Raw genomic sequence first — 17,059 nt, 5'->3', positions numbered from 1 at the left:
GTAATTGGAAACTTTAATGTTGGGGTGGGTGGGGGTGAAGGGATGGATCCTAGAATTTTCTAGGTACCAATTTTGAATTTCCCCGTGGATATCTAAATGGACATGCTTTTACTCAAAGCAATAATTACGTCAGGTCAAGAGTAATTAGAGGTGGATAACTTCTTATGAACTAATTTATCGATTTCATTTTTTTATTATGGTTGAATAGAGAATTTTATGTATTTCAAAGTTGCGCTTGCTAGGGGGGGGGGTGAAACCTAAAATTCCTTAGGTACCATTTTTGAACTGCCTTTTCGATATCTAAATCGACGTGTTTTCACTCAAAGCAATAATCACATCAGGTCAAGAGTTATTAAGGGTGGATGCTTTGGAAATGAACAAACTGTATGTGAATTAATTAAAATTCTTTATGATAATTTTCCGGCTCAGTAGTAAAACATTGTGGTTTTCCTAACAGAATGAAAAATAAGATTTATACAAAGAGGTTTTGTTATTTTTGGAAATGGTGTCTTTTGAAATCGACAATCGAAAACCAATAGACTACCTCTGAGAATTACCCATCTTGCCGATAGCGATGTCTTTCAGGGAACTTAATAAGGTTTTGGATCCTTAGCCCGAAAAATATACGCTGTATCACAATTTGGTACGAGTAACAATTTGCAGGAAAAAATTTTTCTTTCGATAGTTTTTATTTGTTTCGATATCAAAATACATGACTTAGCTACAGCCGTTTGAATTTTGGTAAAAAAATTCTTAGACCCAAAAAAAATATGAAAAAAACAATCGTTTCGTTCGGTTTTGGTTTTTCGGTTCAAAAAGGTACATTTTCACCTAAGGTTAAGCCTATAGAAATTACTTCTTTAAACACTTTAAAATACTTTTTCTGTTATTCTGCTACTAGAATTTGGCTTCAGAAGACACATTCTTGAAAAATGAAAATTTTTGAAATCTTCGCTAGCTTTTACTCGTAAATAATTTTTCGATTTGCGTTATTTACTTTACTTTACAAACCGGAGGTGTTAAGTTTAAGACAACAATATTATGCATAAAAAACAAGTTAGTTTTCTTCGAAACGTTCGATTTCCATTCGTGTTAAATAACGCTGCATTCAAAAGTATTTAGCACCCTTAAGTTTTTTTTCTTTTTTCTCGAGTAAATAAACGGGTAAATTAATATTTTGGGGCCAATATTTGTCATTCCTTGAACATTTTTATTTCCCTGAAAGTGTTTTTTGCGAGTTATTCGATCGTTTCCACTTTATGGAGACAGTATAAAATAAAGGGCAAGAAACCCACAAAATAATTTTAATAAATACATTTATATCATTTTTAAACTTACCTGAATTAAAATATAAAATATATGCATAAAAATATTATTTGTAAATCAAATAAATAAATAAAATTTCCAATAGATAATCATTTATTGTAAAATTCTACATTTAATTTACCATAAACTGACATTTAGAAAAAAAAATGAATTAACTGACACAGCATTTTATTGTTTGTATATATATTTTTTTAAATTGACAATAAGTCCCCCAACGTTTATCGTAAATCGAATTTTAAATAATGAAAAATCAAATAAATCAAATAATATGTAAATATGTATTCTATATTCCTACTAAATATAATATAAAAAATGATGTTAGAAACAAAAATTGTTTACAATTATATTATTACAGTAACTTTATACATTACAGTCTGCATCAAATCCGGTAGTTTTGATTTCTCGCAGACTTGTTTATGATGTTATTCCAATGAATAATCCAAGTTTTTGACCACGAGCGTGAACGCAACATTGTCAAAAATCGAATCGAAATCCGTGATAATTTTCGATTTTGGCGATTATAACCCTAAAGGACTAGTTTTTTGATGAAACCTTTTCAGAACGTTTTTAAAGTAGACTAAATTTTCTGCAATATGAGATGAGAATGGCCTCTGCAGACCCAATACTTTACGAGATATAGCCTTTCAAAATTTATCGACGTAACTTTATATATCAGAGTTAACGTCAAATCCGGTAGTTCTGATTTTTAGCAGACTTGCTAATGATGTTGTTCCAATGAATAAATGAATAATCCAAGTTTGTGACTTCAAGCGACGAACGCAACTTTGTCAAAATCGAAAAAACCCGTAAAACTTACATCTTTTTTTCAGATTTTGGCGATTATAACTCTAAAGAGGTAGTTTTTGAAGTACCTTTTTAGAGTGATTTTAAAGTAGACTAAATTTGTTACAATATGAGACTAGAATCGTCTCTGTAGACCCAATAGTTTCAATAGCTTATCTCGGATAGTATTGGGTCTACAGAGTCCATTCTCGTTTCATATTGTAGCAAATTTAGTCTACTTTAAAAACGTTCTGAAAAGGTTTCATCAAAAAACTAGTCCTTTAGGGTTATAATCCCCAAAATCGAAAATTTTCACGGATTTTTCGTTTTTTGACAAAGTTGCGTTCAGCACTCAGGGTCACAAACTTGGATTATTCATAAGACCAATATCAGAAACAAGTCTGCAAAAATTCGGAACTACCGGATTTGATGCAGACTACCCCGTACTTTGAAATGACAAGGTTACTGTATTACATGTTCAAACACTTTTCAAATATTTTGTATGTACTTGACACACTATATAGTAAAAATTTTTGATTGAAGTTTGTATTGTATGCCTCATTTTTTCGCTTCTGCCTTGAAAAGTAATGGGGAAAGGTACATCTGAGGAAAAGTAAATCATAGACCAAGAGTCCACACCAACAATAGTAAATTTATAGTGTACAGTACAGAGAGACGGTTTAGTTTCGTGATTAACACTCTTACGAAACTTCGTGAATGGCTTAATTTCAGTCTAACCCACAACGTTTACATTTACAAAAACTTTGAAATTGGGGCGTAACCAATGTGGAAGACGGAAAACATGTCAATTAAACGACCTATTGAAAAATATGAACAACCGTTTGCTTTTTTCTTGAATGCAAGATAAATGAATATAATAAGAGAGAATAATAGTGGCCTTCAAAAATATTGGGCCGTCTGCCGTGACCTCTATCGGTTAATTTTTATAAAAATGTTTATTATTAGAAATTGTTGTTTATTTTGCAATTTATGATACAAAATGATGATGATTTTGTCACATTTTTCACAATTCTATTTTTCTATCTGTATTTTTTAACATTCGCATTCGCAAAAAACCATGCGAATGTTAAAAAATACGCGAATATTCGCGAATGCGAATGTGAATGCGAATATTCGTCCTATCACTAATACAGGGTATTAAAATTAAAATAACTACGTTTTTTTTTCTTCACTTGTTTGAATATGATAAGCTTTTATATGTGTATTAAAAATAAAAAAGATTTGCTTGTATAAAAGTAGTAGCTATCATAATTAAATCAGTGAATGCGAAAACATTATTACGCAAATTTATTAACGTTTTGAGATAGAGTTTTCTAAAAGTGTGTAAGTAAATAAACAAAAAACATTCGTAGTGAAATGTAATACATAGTTTGTTTAAAAAGGATTATAATAAGAATATTCAGGAAGAAAAATTACTTTACAATGTAAATAGAACAAATGGGACAAAACCCTTCTTTGAACGGATAGCAGATATTCTTTATTTATTTACAAACTGGTCGTTACCGGCCGGCTTCGGTAGAGAAGAATTCCAAGTATATAACTGAGTAAACCACAAGTCCGTATAAATGTGCTCTAAAAACTTCAAAATCTTTGAATAGATTTCAGAAGTTTTTAATAACAAAAATTTCGTATCACAGAAGCTGCGTTAGCTAAGCAAATTCCCTCAGAGAATTTAGTGATTAAAACTATTTTTTATTTTGAAAAAATTCAAAATTTTGGACTTTGCGAGAGTGATCCCATGCTTTCAATTAAAATAAAATAAAATCACAGCTAAACAATTTATATTTTGTATTAGTGATTTCCTGTTGGATCCATGAAAAATAAATTTTATAAATATTTTCGTTGAAAAACTAATTATAATACTTAATAATTATTAAATTTCAAATTTAAAGCACTCAAAAATTGTTTCATATAAATAATTTTGTTACTAAATTCATGTTGAAATATTCATACTGGGAACTAAAAAACTGTATATAGTCGATGATTACAATACTTCAATAATTTTCACCGAACCAAAAAACAGAGTGTTGTAAACTTGACTGCTTCGTGTGTCTGTTTGCCAGTCTGTCAGCCCCATGAGACGCCCTTGTCCGCCTTGAACAACAAATCGAACTTTATATAGATGCCTATACTTTTACTCTTTTGCTGAGATCAGAAAGAGGAATAAGGAATCAAGAAGGATTTCAACCATTCTCTGTTCGTAAGAGCTATCAACAAATTCTTTTTGGTTTTTACAACGTTAAACATGCTGGTATCTACACTCGTAATGTATACAACCCTAAATAAAGGAAGGATCAAGGAGAGTAAGTAACGAGGTGTGATCAAGGTGGCTTCTTCCATTGATCAGGCTTCCACCGTTTGCATCTGAGCTCTCTTACCTGTTCAAATAAAAGGAGACAAGTTGCTCCAATTACAAACAGACGCGCCAACGATTATATGCATAAAAATTGTAAACGTATTGTTTATTCTACTGAATGTTTATGAATAGTATTCTCAATGTGAAAGTAAATGTTTTAGACAAACGATCTTGAGAAGGTTCCTGTTATTTTGTTGTACAATATTTCCAGAAGAAATGGCATTTAAAATAATGAAACATAAAATGCACTAGAGTAAGTGAAGTACCTAATAATCAATGGTATAACAACTAAAGGCAGTTACAGGCTGATATGCTCTCAATCTATTATTGTAAAAACATCAATAATTATCACATAAGCTTATTCTTGGTGAATATAGTATTTGGAATTTTTTATTTTACCATATACAAAGTATACAGGGTAGGCCCTTTTAATATATACACCTAAATATCTGATTTTCTAATTATCTAATAAAAAAATAACACACAAAAGTTGCAGAGTTGGGTGGGGGGCATCTTTTTCTGACATCAGATTGAACCTACTTCTTCGGGTTTTTTTCATAGCCAATGTAGATCCTAAACGGTAAGAGGTAGAAAAACACTTTAAATTAGAATGTTGATCCTCATTAAAAAAAAACTAATAATTTTTGTTCAAAAATTTTTTTCTAAAAACGTTAGCTTTCGGTGGAAAAGGGACTCAAAAATATGTCATTATTGCATTTACTCGAAAGAAAACACGCTTACTGCGGGAAAATGCTTTAGCCAAATTTTGTCAAGGACAATAGAGGACATTCGCCTGTGTCAATGACTTTGACCTATGATTATATATAAACTTTAAGCGTATTTTCTTTCGATTAAAAACAGTAATGACATATTTTTAAGTCATAAAAATGTTTTAAACAAAAATTGTAAGTTTGTTTTTATGAGGAACAACTTTCAAATTTAAAGGTTTATTCAAATCCGAAGGTGTTGTGATGCCAGAATGATGTCTCCCATGAAACTCCACGACTGCCCCCACCCCCACCATATTTAGGTATATAGAATAAAAATGGTCCACCCTATATAGGTAAAAAGTACGATAATCATCAAAAAATTATTTACAGTTCTTAATTTTGGTAGGATTTTAAAGCTTAAAACTTGAAGAATATTGATAAAAGTTTTTTAAGTAAATGGTAAAAAAAAATTCTCGAAAGCACTTATTGACTAAAAAATCAACATTTATTATGACTTCTCCATATACCACCATGTAACAAGGGCTGTTTTTTATAAATATTTTCTCGTAAGCCGTACAGAGAATCGACCTGAAATGTATAAAGAAGGCGTATTAAATACTCATTAATTGACTCTATATCTCTGATTAGTTTTGACAAGAGATGATTTTGAAAGATTTTCTTAAAGAAAACGATTAAATTTTATCAAACAACATTCTTCACCTTGATCATTTGTCTCTAAATTTTTGAGATCGGGGTTCAGGTACTTATTGAATACAAGGTACCTGATCTATATTTCTAAACAATCCTAAAAAACTGTATATACATATTGTCCTGAACATAAAACGTAAATGTGTTGGAAATTTACATTTCAAATTTGGGGTCTATTAAAATAACTTCCATATACTGGAAAGCACACCTTATCACAAACAAACTGTACATGAGTAATGTTTGTAATGAAAACAGGTTATCATGTTGGATTTTAAAACAAGTAACTTTTTCTAATGTATTGATGTATCACTTGACTGATTTTAATTATCGATTCCGTCAATCAATTTCTTCAATTAAAGTATTTTTGTTAATTGAAAAATTTAAAGTTTGCCCATAAAACTCTCTCAAGTGGTTAATTGAGAAAAAGGATTTGATAAAGAAAATATTTATAATCGAAACAACGCTGTCAAAAATGTTCCGTGTGGGCATTATTTTAAAGAATGAGAGAATAAGTAATATATTAACTGTATATTATTTGTTTTATAATTTTCTATTAAAAGAAAATATCAATTCAATCAACAAATTGTTTAATTATCTTTTTCCACTTCAATTCCAAAATTATATTTTTATTTTTATATAAATTTCACCATTCTCGAGTTGAAGCTACTGGTGTTAAACATGAATAATTGGAAAGAGTAAATGTTAAAAATTTGCATAAATGATTGGCATTTTAGTTCCATAAATAGATGCGGTGACCTGTGGCTCATTCATATTTATTTAATAAGGGTAGATTTAGAATTTGTGGTTTTTAATCACTCTCTTATCTTGAAAAGCGGTGGCGATTTTTATGATAAAATTCTAGGGATCAGTGCGAAAAACTTTAGTTTCCTACAGAAATTTTGGTTGGTTTGTTTCTTAATAATCCAATGCTCATAGTTGTTTGAAGCTATATGAGCTAGATTTCAAACTTTAATCAATAAATCTCTTTTATCGCTTGGGATATAGAGCTGTTAGTTTATAGGACTGTTTAGGTCTGGCGTATTTTTAAAAAAGATATAAAATACTGAAAATTTGATTTTAGCCATTGTATAAGCCAGTTTATACTCGACGCATGACATGTCTCAAACTATAGCATAAAATTTTTTTATGTCAAATTTAAGTCTCTCCGAACGCAAACCCATATTTATCTAACTTGTATAGAATTAAACCGAACTTTTGAGGGGAGATACCCAGGTTAGCGTATGCCCCCGTTTATAGTTACATTTGAAAAATTAACTATTAATTTTTTTTTTTTTTTTGGAATTGTGATAACATTTAATTCAAAAACCAGAATACTTCTAAAATGTATGGAAATAAGGAGTATATTTGTTGTTTGTAGTCTTGCATTTCCACAATTACACATTAATGATTACTCTTGCAATCAGGAGCGTACCGTCGTATCAATGATACGAGGCCTCTGGACTACAGAGGCCCCTAACGTGTGTAATATTAAATTTGTTTGGCTAGCTCAATTTCTAGGAGGAAGTGATAACTTCCAATAAAAAATATTTATATTAATTAAATGCAAGCATTTGTGTTTCTTTTGTGAGAAATCTCTACCATTCATTTGGGCCCAAACTAATTTTGGAATAGGACGTCTCCAAGGCGAGCTTCGCCACTGCTTGTAATGTAGAACTAATTAAATGCGAAACTAGTTTATTTGCTTCAATTATCTTGCGCCTATTCAATCGTTATTACTGATATATTAAACTAATTTTTTCTGTAGATATACAACACATAGACTGTTTCCCTTTTATTGATCAGCAGTGTATATTTAATACATTATCATCATACAATACAACATTATTGCCACTTTAACGCACTAAATGTATATACAAGACTAAAAGTATAATAACGTATATAAAATAATCAAAAGTAATGTACGGTATTGTTTAAACATAACACAAAGAAATAAATTCTATTTTTTTTGAAGAAGCGTAAGAATAAAATGTATATAAAAAAGAAAAATACTTACTAATGATGGAAAAATTCGTGAAAATAAAAAATCTTACCAATTTCTCTTCACCATTCATCCTTTTTATGTGATTGAAAATGTTTTTAAGAATGAATAGAAATCATTGAAACGTTAAATTATTTTCCACAACAATGAATTTTATAAATTCTCTTACGCAACATATCAAGAGTATTTATATCTTAAATTGAAAACAAACTATTCGTTGTGTTGGTAGGCTGTAAATGTAATAATATTTATACGCATGTAATGTATTTGAAAATGATTAATTTAATTTTTTATTATTTAGTAATAAAGAATAATTTTTTTACCTTTTTATTAATATGTGGAATACCTACCAACAGGTAGGTACCTCAAATGTCATATCGCCAACATAATTGCACAAAATATTTATTCTGATAGCAAAAAACAATGCACGAGTAAAACTGAACTGCACTCTAAAAATTTTATAAACATACTGAAAAACAATGTAAACTACTGAAATGTTGAATCGTATACAACAATGAATAAATATGCGATCTCACTCTAGCTCATAGGTTTCCATATACATTGTTCTCACTCGCACGGATACGTTTTTCGCTCTGGCAGACTGTTGGTGATGGAATTTCGTTCTGGCATTAAATATTATCAAGCCTAAATGGCCGAGCGGTCTAAGGCGCTAGTTTTAGAACGTTTGACTATTTAGACGTAGGTTGCGGGTTCGAATCCAGGCAGCGGCAGTGTGAACAATTTATAATTAATGGGAGTGCAGAATTGATCACATTGTCATCGCTTGGATAAGAACGAAGTAACCGACTCCATCAAAAATGTAATTGTGAATATGTTTGTAATTTAATAAATAAAGATTAACAAATAATGATGTTGGTGGCCTCTGTGATTAGACATGCGTCGCAAAAACGGAGGTTAAACCCCCATTATTATTTCTTATAAATATTATGAATTATTAATATATTTTCTTTATTCTGTTAAAATTTCAAGACTGATGAAATGACAACATTGGATTTTTTTTTAGTAAATATTTATAGCGTTCTGGCAACAATTAGGAGGGATGTAAATGTTCTGGCAAAAATTGTATGAAGTAAAAATATTGTCGAAAGTAATTTCCTAAAATTTTATGACTTATACTTTAACAAAAATGAGCCTTATGTTTTACCCTCTTGAAAAAATTAGAGTATTTCAACCCGGCCACACTGAGCTGCCAGAAGTGGCTTTTCAGTATCTATAGGTATTGAGGTTTTTTTATGAAAAGTTTCGTGACTTTTGAAATGACAACCTTAAATTGGTCACTGGCTCTTGGTCTATTTGTTAAGTATTAATTTATTTTGATTTTAAAAGAAACGAATAACTAATAATTTTTCAAATAAACATAAAATATTCCTGATTATAGGTATAAATATAAAACGAATGCTCACTATACGCAAATCCGTATTACAAGTAATTTTTGTTAATGTTGTAGTTTTGAAAAACAATTCAACGAATGTAAAACATTCAAATCAGTCAATGTTGTTCCAATATTGGTTTTTTCTTCGTCATGAATTTATTGAAATTAAGTTAATTTTTAAAGGTACGTGTTGTAAATATTAAAAAACCAAGTGAAAACAAACAATTGACTGAGTTAATTGTCGAAATACCCTGTATAGAAAGTGTTGAGTATCAGTGCTTGCAGTATTTTTTTTTTATAAATTTGAAGAGTGTATAAAACCAACGCAATTATGCTCGCCATTTTTTATTTTCGAAAGTATTTTCTAGAATTTGTTTCACAAGACCGCTAGTTGAAGATACTTGCAACTTTCAGGACACCAAAGTTTTGTCCTTGCGCCCTTTTGGATAAACAGTGACGTTTACAAAGAATTGTTTGAAACAAAAGTTGTGTATTTTATTATAAGGAATTTTTTTTATATTTAAACTTCCGTTCTATCTCTAACAGTTTACGAGATGGGTCCTACGGACCCAAGACTCCATTAACCTATGTTGTTCATTTACGAGCTTAGCCTCACTTTTTACTGAACACGCTAGAATAATTTCAGCTTGATATCTCATTTCGTTTTCGAATTATCGTGTCCACAATCAGATGGACAGACGGGCGGACAACCGGAAATGGACTAATTAGGTGATTATATGGACACCTATACCAAAATTTTTTCGAAGCATCAATATTTTTGGGCGTTACTTGGGACTAAACTGAATGTACCTTAATATATATTACATATATACAGGGTATAAAAAGTGTATAACTTCTTAAAAAAATTGTACATAGCCTATATAGATTATATAAGATACAATTTTCTAATAAAACAGTCACTGTGGTTGCAAATACGGGTGTTACCTCGCAATATTGTGGGGTAAGATTGATTTTTATGAAACTTGCTGATTGAGTTTCTTTTAACCTCAAAATCAAAATTAATATGCGTCAGGTGTGCGTTTTTTATTTTAAGTGAGCGAAAACTACCTCTCTTACTAGAAATCCATAAGAAAATCCAGAGAAAAATACATATCTAGGCATTTTATTGATAAAAACAATATTGAAATTTATAGAATAAATATTGGTTAACACTATTATAAAATTAATTACATAAGATATCATAAAATTAATAATATATGTTACAGTAAAAGTTAATTGTCAGTAAGAGTTGACTCTTTGTAGGCAGAGTACTCTAGACTCTTACTAAAAAAATCAGTAACAGTTGATTCAAAATAAATAAACACGCTTTTCCTGGAAGAGTTAACGAAGAGCTAACTATGCTTACAATGAATTAGTAAAAGTTGATTTATTGGTTGATTCATCATGACTGAGACATATTTTGTATTGTGATAGTGCGTTTGTTTTGATTGATATCTTGTTTGTTGAAAGTTGAAATGTTATAAAAAATGTAACACTTTAAGCAAAAATTACAGTTTCGCAGTTTACAGTTTTGTTAATCTTATCTGTTATATTTTTTTATATCTTGTTAATATTTTACCTATTTATTATCTATTAACAGAAACTTTTATCTTAAAATTTTGTCTACTCTAAAAATTATATCTCTTGTTATCTAATTATCTTAAAATTTGTATCTATCCTAAAATTTTGTTTTAACCTCATAAATTTCTATTGTTTTTAAGTAAAAAATCTAACTTGTTTAATATTGTAACACATTCTTTAAAAATACGTCACGATAATTTTGGTAATTAAACCAAAAACAATGAAATAGACTTTGCAGATTTGAAAATGTCTATGTTAGATGAAACATGTCTATATATTTTAAATTACTGAAATATTACAAAATATAGTGGACTAAGCAAAGTAAATTAGAAGTTTTATTTCTTCAAAATTCTAATTTCACGTATTTTTAAAAACAAGTTTTTTAACGAATTTCAATATTATTTATGATTGTTCTCTGACCACTGTATATAAGAAATGGCTTGCGGCTAATTTCTCCAGAATTTGGGAAAATATTCTTCTTGTGATTCTGATTAAATGTTTGAAAAGCATAAATCTCGCCAAAGTGCCGTTTTCGATATATTCCATTTCAAAGTTTCCGATTTTCATTTAATTTCAAGAGTTCCTATATCATATAATGCAATCGTATAATTTACGCCTGAAACAATGATAGGAATGAATTTTCTTCTGCAAAACAGACTAATAAAATGGGCATTCGATTCTAGCATCATTACTGCGCTGTTCTGGTTTTAATTGCGATCGAATAATTAATAGGCCTTAACTTTTACATTGAGTAAAAATAGATAGTTTTATTTCTATGGATATACTTACATTATCTAAACAAAATACTATTATATTCAAATGTGACGACTATCTAATGTGAAGACTATGTACAACCAGACACATACGACACAATTTCAACTTTGTGAATAATTATTCCAAAAAATTGCATTTTTCGAAAAAATTGAAAAAATTCAGAGATACACTCTAGGAATGTTGGGTAACTTTATTTGATACATTGGCAGAAAATGTCATCGTTCAGGTGTAAATTATGAGATTGCATATGATGTAGCACCACTTGAAAGAAAATGAAAATGGAAGTTTTTATATTGAGACACTTGTTCAGAATCACAAGAGGAATATTTTACCAAATTCAGGTTGTATCTGACCAAAAGCCATTTCCCATACGAAGTGGTCAGGGGTTCAGGGGTCCTTTCAATGTTTATGGATAGGCTTAGTCATTCCATTTTCAAGTTTCGATTATACTAATTTCCAAAAAAAGAGTATATTTCATCATAACGTTTATAAATTTCAGCTGAAGAAGGAATGGGTTTGATAAGAGGTGGGGAGAAATTTTAAAAAGAACCTATTTTTTAGGTTAATGAATGACGTTAGGAAAATCTAGGTTATACACAAATAGAATCATGAATTCTAGTAATACTACCACAAATACTTAGAACTAATATATCTTCATTTAAACATTTATATCAGTATGTTTAATAAACCCTCATATTAATAAATATTTATTAATATAAGGATATCATAATGCTTATTCAATAAGCATTATCTGATATTATATGTCTTCTATAGGTAGACAGGTTTATTTTGGTTATTCTGTTATTATTGTTGGATACGTTAAATGTTATCTAAAAATAACATAACGTTGCGTTGTATAATGTGTACACAAAGTATACTTACCTTACGTTGGTAATTGATACTGCTCTAATCTATATATGAATTTTAATGATACCATAATAAATATACTAAGAAGCTAACAGACTGTTTCCTGAAAATAGAGAATGTTTGATAATTCGACGTCCTCTTTATCGAAAGTGGTTATATGCTAAAACTTAATTGCAACAAAGGATTTTGAGGAAAAGGTGGGGTAGTAGTGCACACTTTGGTAATTTTATACGCTTTAAACGAAAAATCCAATACATTTATAAACATGAAGATCTCCAGTATGAAAATAATGCCCGCTTTGCTGGGTAACAACCCCACTTTCATTCCTCCCCTCATATCCCCTTGCATAGGGGTTACAGTTTTGTAACGCTCTTCATGCTCTTTTATTTGATACTCCACTTGTTTATTTAAATAATAAGTTAGTTTTTATACCATGCATATTTGTAATATGCAAGGTATACTAAGTTTAGTCCCAAGTTTGTAACGCTTAAGAATATTGATACTACGACAAAATTTTGGTATAGATGTTCATAAAATCACCTAATTAGTCCATTTCCGGTTGTCTGTCCATCTGTCTGTCAACACGATAACTCAAAAACCAAAAAAGGTATCAAGCTGTAATTTTTACAGCGTATTCAAGACGTAAAATGTGAGGTCAAGTTCGTAAATGAGCAACATAGGTCAATTGGGTCTTGAGTCTGTAGGACCTACCTTGTAAACTGTTGAGAGATAGAACAAAAGTTTAAATCTAAAAAATATTCCTTATACAAAAATAACCAACTTTTGCTTGAATCATTTTTCGTAAACTACACTGTTTACATGTGAGGGCGCAAATTAGGTGTAAATAAGGTGCAAATGTGTGACATGTATGTATGCGTAATGTGACAGAGTAATTAAAACTGTCTATGCATGGTATTTCAACAATTAACTTAGTCAATTGTTTGTTTTCACTTGTTTTTTAACACTATTTTTACGGAAAGGCTTTACATTATTTTGTTGAATATTGTAACTAAGATTAAATTCGCATTCTCATGCTCCATATGTTTTTTATTGTTAATACTATAATCATAAATTAATTTTAATTATATGGTTAATAACAATAACAATTTTTCCATAAAAAAATATATAAAAAAAGCTATAAAAAATTACCATATTAATGACATGCCCACATGTATACCAGAAGGTAAGTAAATGAACTTATAAATTTAAACATTTTTTTATTAGAAATTATATATTTAGGTACATAGAAATACAAATTCGTTTTCCGATACAGGCAAGTTAAAAATATTTTCCCTTTTTTGCACCCAAAGATTATTTTCAAATATCTTTCAGTGCCATAGTATCACAAATACTAACCATAACCGTCGCTAAAACAGTTATTTTTTATTTACAAAATTGTATAAACAATAACCGAAATTGGAAATTAGTAATAGTTGTAAAATTAGTATGCCAAATAATTATTTTTTTCTAATTTTTAACAGTTCTGTGATCTCAAAGCGTCATCTTTTGATTTTTAAAATGTTTTGACAAAAATTTAGAATGTTAAAAAAAATACAATTTTGATTTTTTCTAAATTTTTTGATAGCCTTTTTGGAACTTTTAATGCTTAGCTCGACCAAGTGATATCAGGTCTTGTTTCGCTGTAAATATTTTCATTTTCCTGATTTCTAGAAGTATATTTTCTGAATAAATCGGTTCATAATGAATATTTTATAAAAACAAGTCATTTTTTATCGGACAACGGTACTCGAATGCTTATTCTCATCTCTTTGTAATGCGTTTTTGCGCATCCTCGGCCAATAATTTTGGTCGACTTATTCGTTATCATATAATAACTTGTGCTATGTGCCATTTAATAAAAAGTTGTGATCAGTTTAAAAAAAAAATTTTAATCTATAAATATATAGGAGACTTTCTATAGATATAGATAGATAGATAGATAGATAGTCACTCATCACGATATCTCTGGAACTATAAGACCTAGAGACTTGAAATTTGGGAGGAATATTCCTTTTGCCAAGTAGAGGTCAGCTAAGAACGGATTTTACGCAATTCCACCCACAAGGGGGGTTGCGGGGGTGTTCATGAATAAAAAATTCATATTTTTCAATTATGGCTTTTAATAGTTCAAAACTTGGTCAGAATGTTTTAAATTTAGAAATTTTTTTAACCTTCGGAGGGTAGAAAGGTGTAGCGAGAAAGTGGGAAGGAAATATCGAATATTTACAAATATACCTAAGTGGGGTATCAAATAAAAGAGCATGACGTGTACATTACAAAACTGTTATCCAACGCAAGGAAATGTGGAGGGAGGGGTGCAAGTGGGGATGTTGCCCAGCAAAGCGGGCGGGTAACAGCTAGTCTGTTAATATAATCATGTATCACTGAAATTTAATGTTTCGCTTAAAAGTTGATTCTAATGTTTTATAAATAAAACAGAACCAAAATTTATGCTTCAATTAAATTGAACTTTTTTGACAAATGTGGATTTGATGAAAAAAACACAGCAACTCGTTTTACTTAACTTTTCAAGGCATCTTAAATATTACATTGTTTACAGAATGACGGTCAGATAACTGAAAAAATGAGCTTAGTAGATAAGACACAAGAGATACAGACACTTTGAATTCAAAAAATTAATTTTTGATTGAACTTTTATATGATGCGCATCTTGCAACCTCTTTTCCGATCTTTAGATTTAACTTTAGGAAGGACAAAAAGAGAATGTCCAATTTGCGAAAATATTTATAACCTAACGAGATATTAAATTCAAAGGAATGACAAACGGGCATTATTATCTAATTACTTTCAATTTTAATCTGGTGGCGCATAATATTTTCGGGTACTCTACTTGCAAGAAGTTATTTGGCTAAAGATAGCTGAGCCACGCACTAAAAGTTGTGTATTTATCCATGGCATCATATTCTGATGTACAATACTGCCCTGTAAGTCAAGATAGATTGCAGAATTATTACAAACATCTCTTCTATACTATCTTCTGTCAAATTCGTCCTTTCCACGCTTTTGAGATACAAAGTATGACAAGTTATTTTGCACGACATTGTATTTATAATAGACCTGTTATATGTTTGATATTTGTTGGTTCTAAAATAAAATATGATAAATTGTGATCACTCACGATCGGACAGGATGTTTAGTTTATTTATATTATACCATAGAATATTATACATACAACCCAAAATTTTGATATGATGAATGAGAGATAAGTCTGCCAGATAGTTCCTATGTTCTTATTATGTGTCTTTGTCTAATCTATAATCATTGGCTAGATTTTGTTTACATTATTGCTATTAAATAAATAGGTAGTTCAAAAACGATATATGGAATATAATTGAATACATTAAAAGTTATTCAAAAAGTAGAAACGTCAAAAGAAATTTTACTTACATAACAAACACACTGACTACATATTGTTTATATTATTGCTATTAAGTAAATACGAATATTACACGAAGTTTGTGAAGTATTGTTTATAAATAAAATTGTTTCAAATGTGTCGACAGGTAGTATTTTATTACTTACTTGTGAAAACTGCGGCAACATATTGGAGAATATTGAAATCTGCATATTAAACACTTTTTCATTTTTCAGAAAAACTAATATAAAACTGTATATAACGTCTTCGTACAAAACAAAAATAATTGTAGTAGACACAAAATCTCCATGTATCATATGATTATGACATATAACTATGACAAGGACACATAGGAACTAACTGACAGTCTTATCTCTCATTCATCATATCGCATCCACTTACAGACTAATATATTCCTCGCGTTATCTATGTATATAATATTCTATGTATTATACAGAATGTTCCATTGTAAAGGACCCAGGAATTTTTTACTCAGAGCTATATTTTTGAAAAAAGTGTTTTTTAGAAAGCTTGATTCATTCGAAAGGAATTATATTCCGCAAATCAGTTTTTTAATAAGTGAAGGAATGAAACCCAATATCATTTTTTTAAATGGGAACTGTATTGTTTATAACCAATTCGTTTTATTTAGTAAAAAATTAATATTTTTGTTTTAAACATTTAGCCCTAGACTTGAAATTATTTCTATTTTTGTGTTTTTTTTATTATTATGATTTTTTCTGGATTTTTACAAACCTGATACTAATATATTTTGATCTTTCTAAATTATCTCGTTTTAAGAAACTCGATAAAATAATTGTTTAAAATGAATTTTTCTAGTTTTTTCTTTAGGCTAAAGAAATGCTTTAACTAATAAAGAAATTGGCATGCTTAATGTATTCCACCTCAGTGAAATAGTCTCACTAGAAATTGATTATAAAGCGAGATAATTTCGGATTCGAAGACTGCCGTATCTATTCAAATAAAAAAAGTTTCAGTTTCAATCAAAAATTTAAATTATTCCATAAGGAACAGCTTTTGAATTTAAAGTTTTCATCTAGCTCTTAACAGTTAAGTACTAGAGTAAATTTTTGAAGATGCTGAAGGACGAATTCAAATTCAAGATCTTTTGGAGTTATTATACTTATTAAAAGTCCAACAACTT

The sequence above is a fragment of the Chrysoperla carnea genome, chromosome 1 (assembly GCF_905475395.1).
Source record: "Chrysoperla carnea chromosome 1, inChrCarn1.1, whole genome shotgun sequence".
Classification (NCBI taxonomy): Eukaryota; Metazoa; Arthropoda; class Insecta; order Neuroptera; family Chrysopidae; genus Chrysoperla; species Chrysoperla carnea.
The sequence above is the reverse complement of the archived record's forward strand: the minus strand, read 5'-3'. Positions refer to the sequence as shown.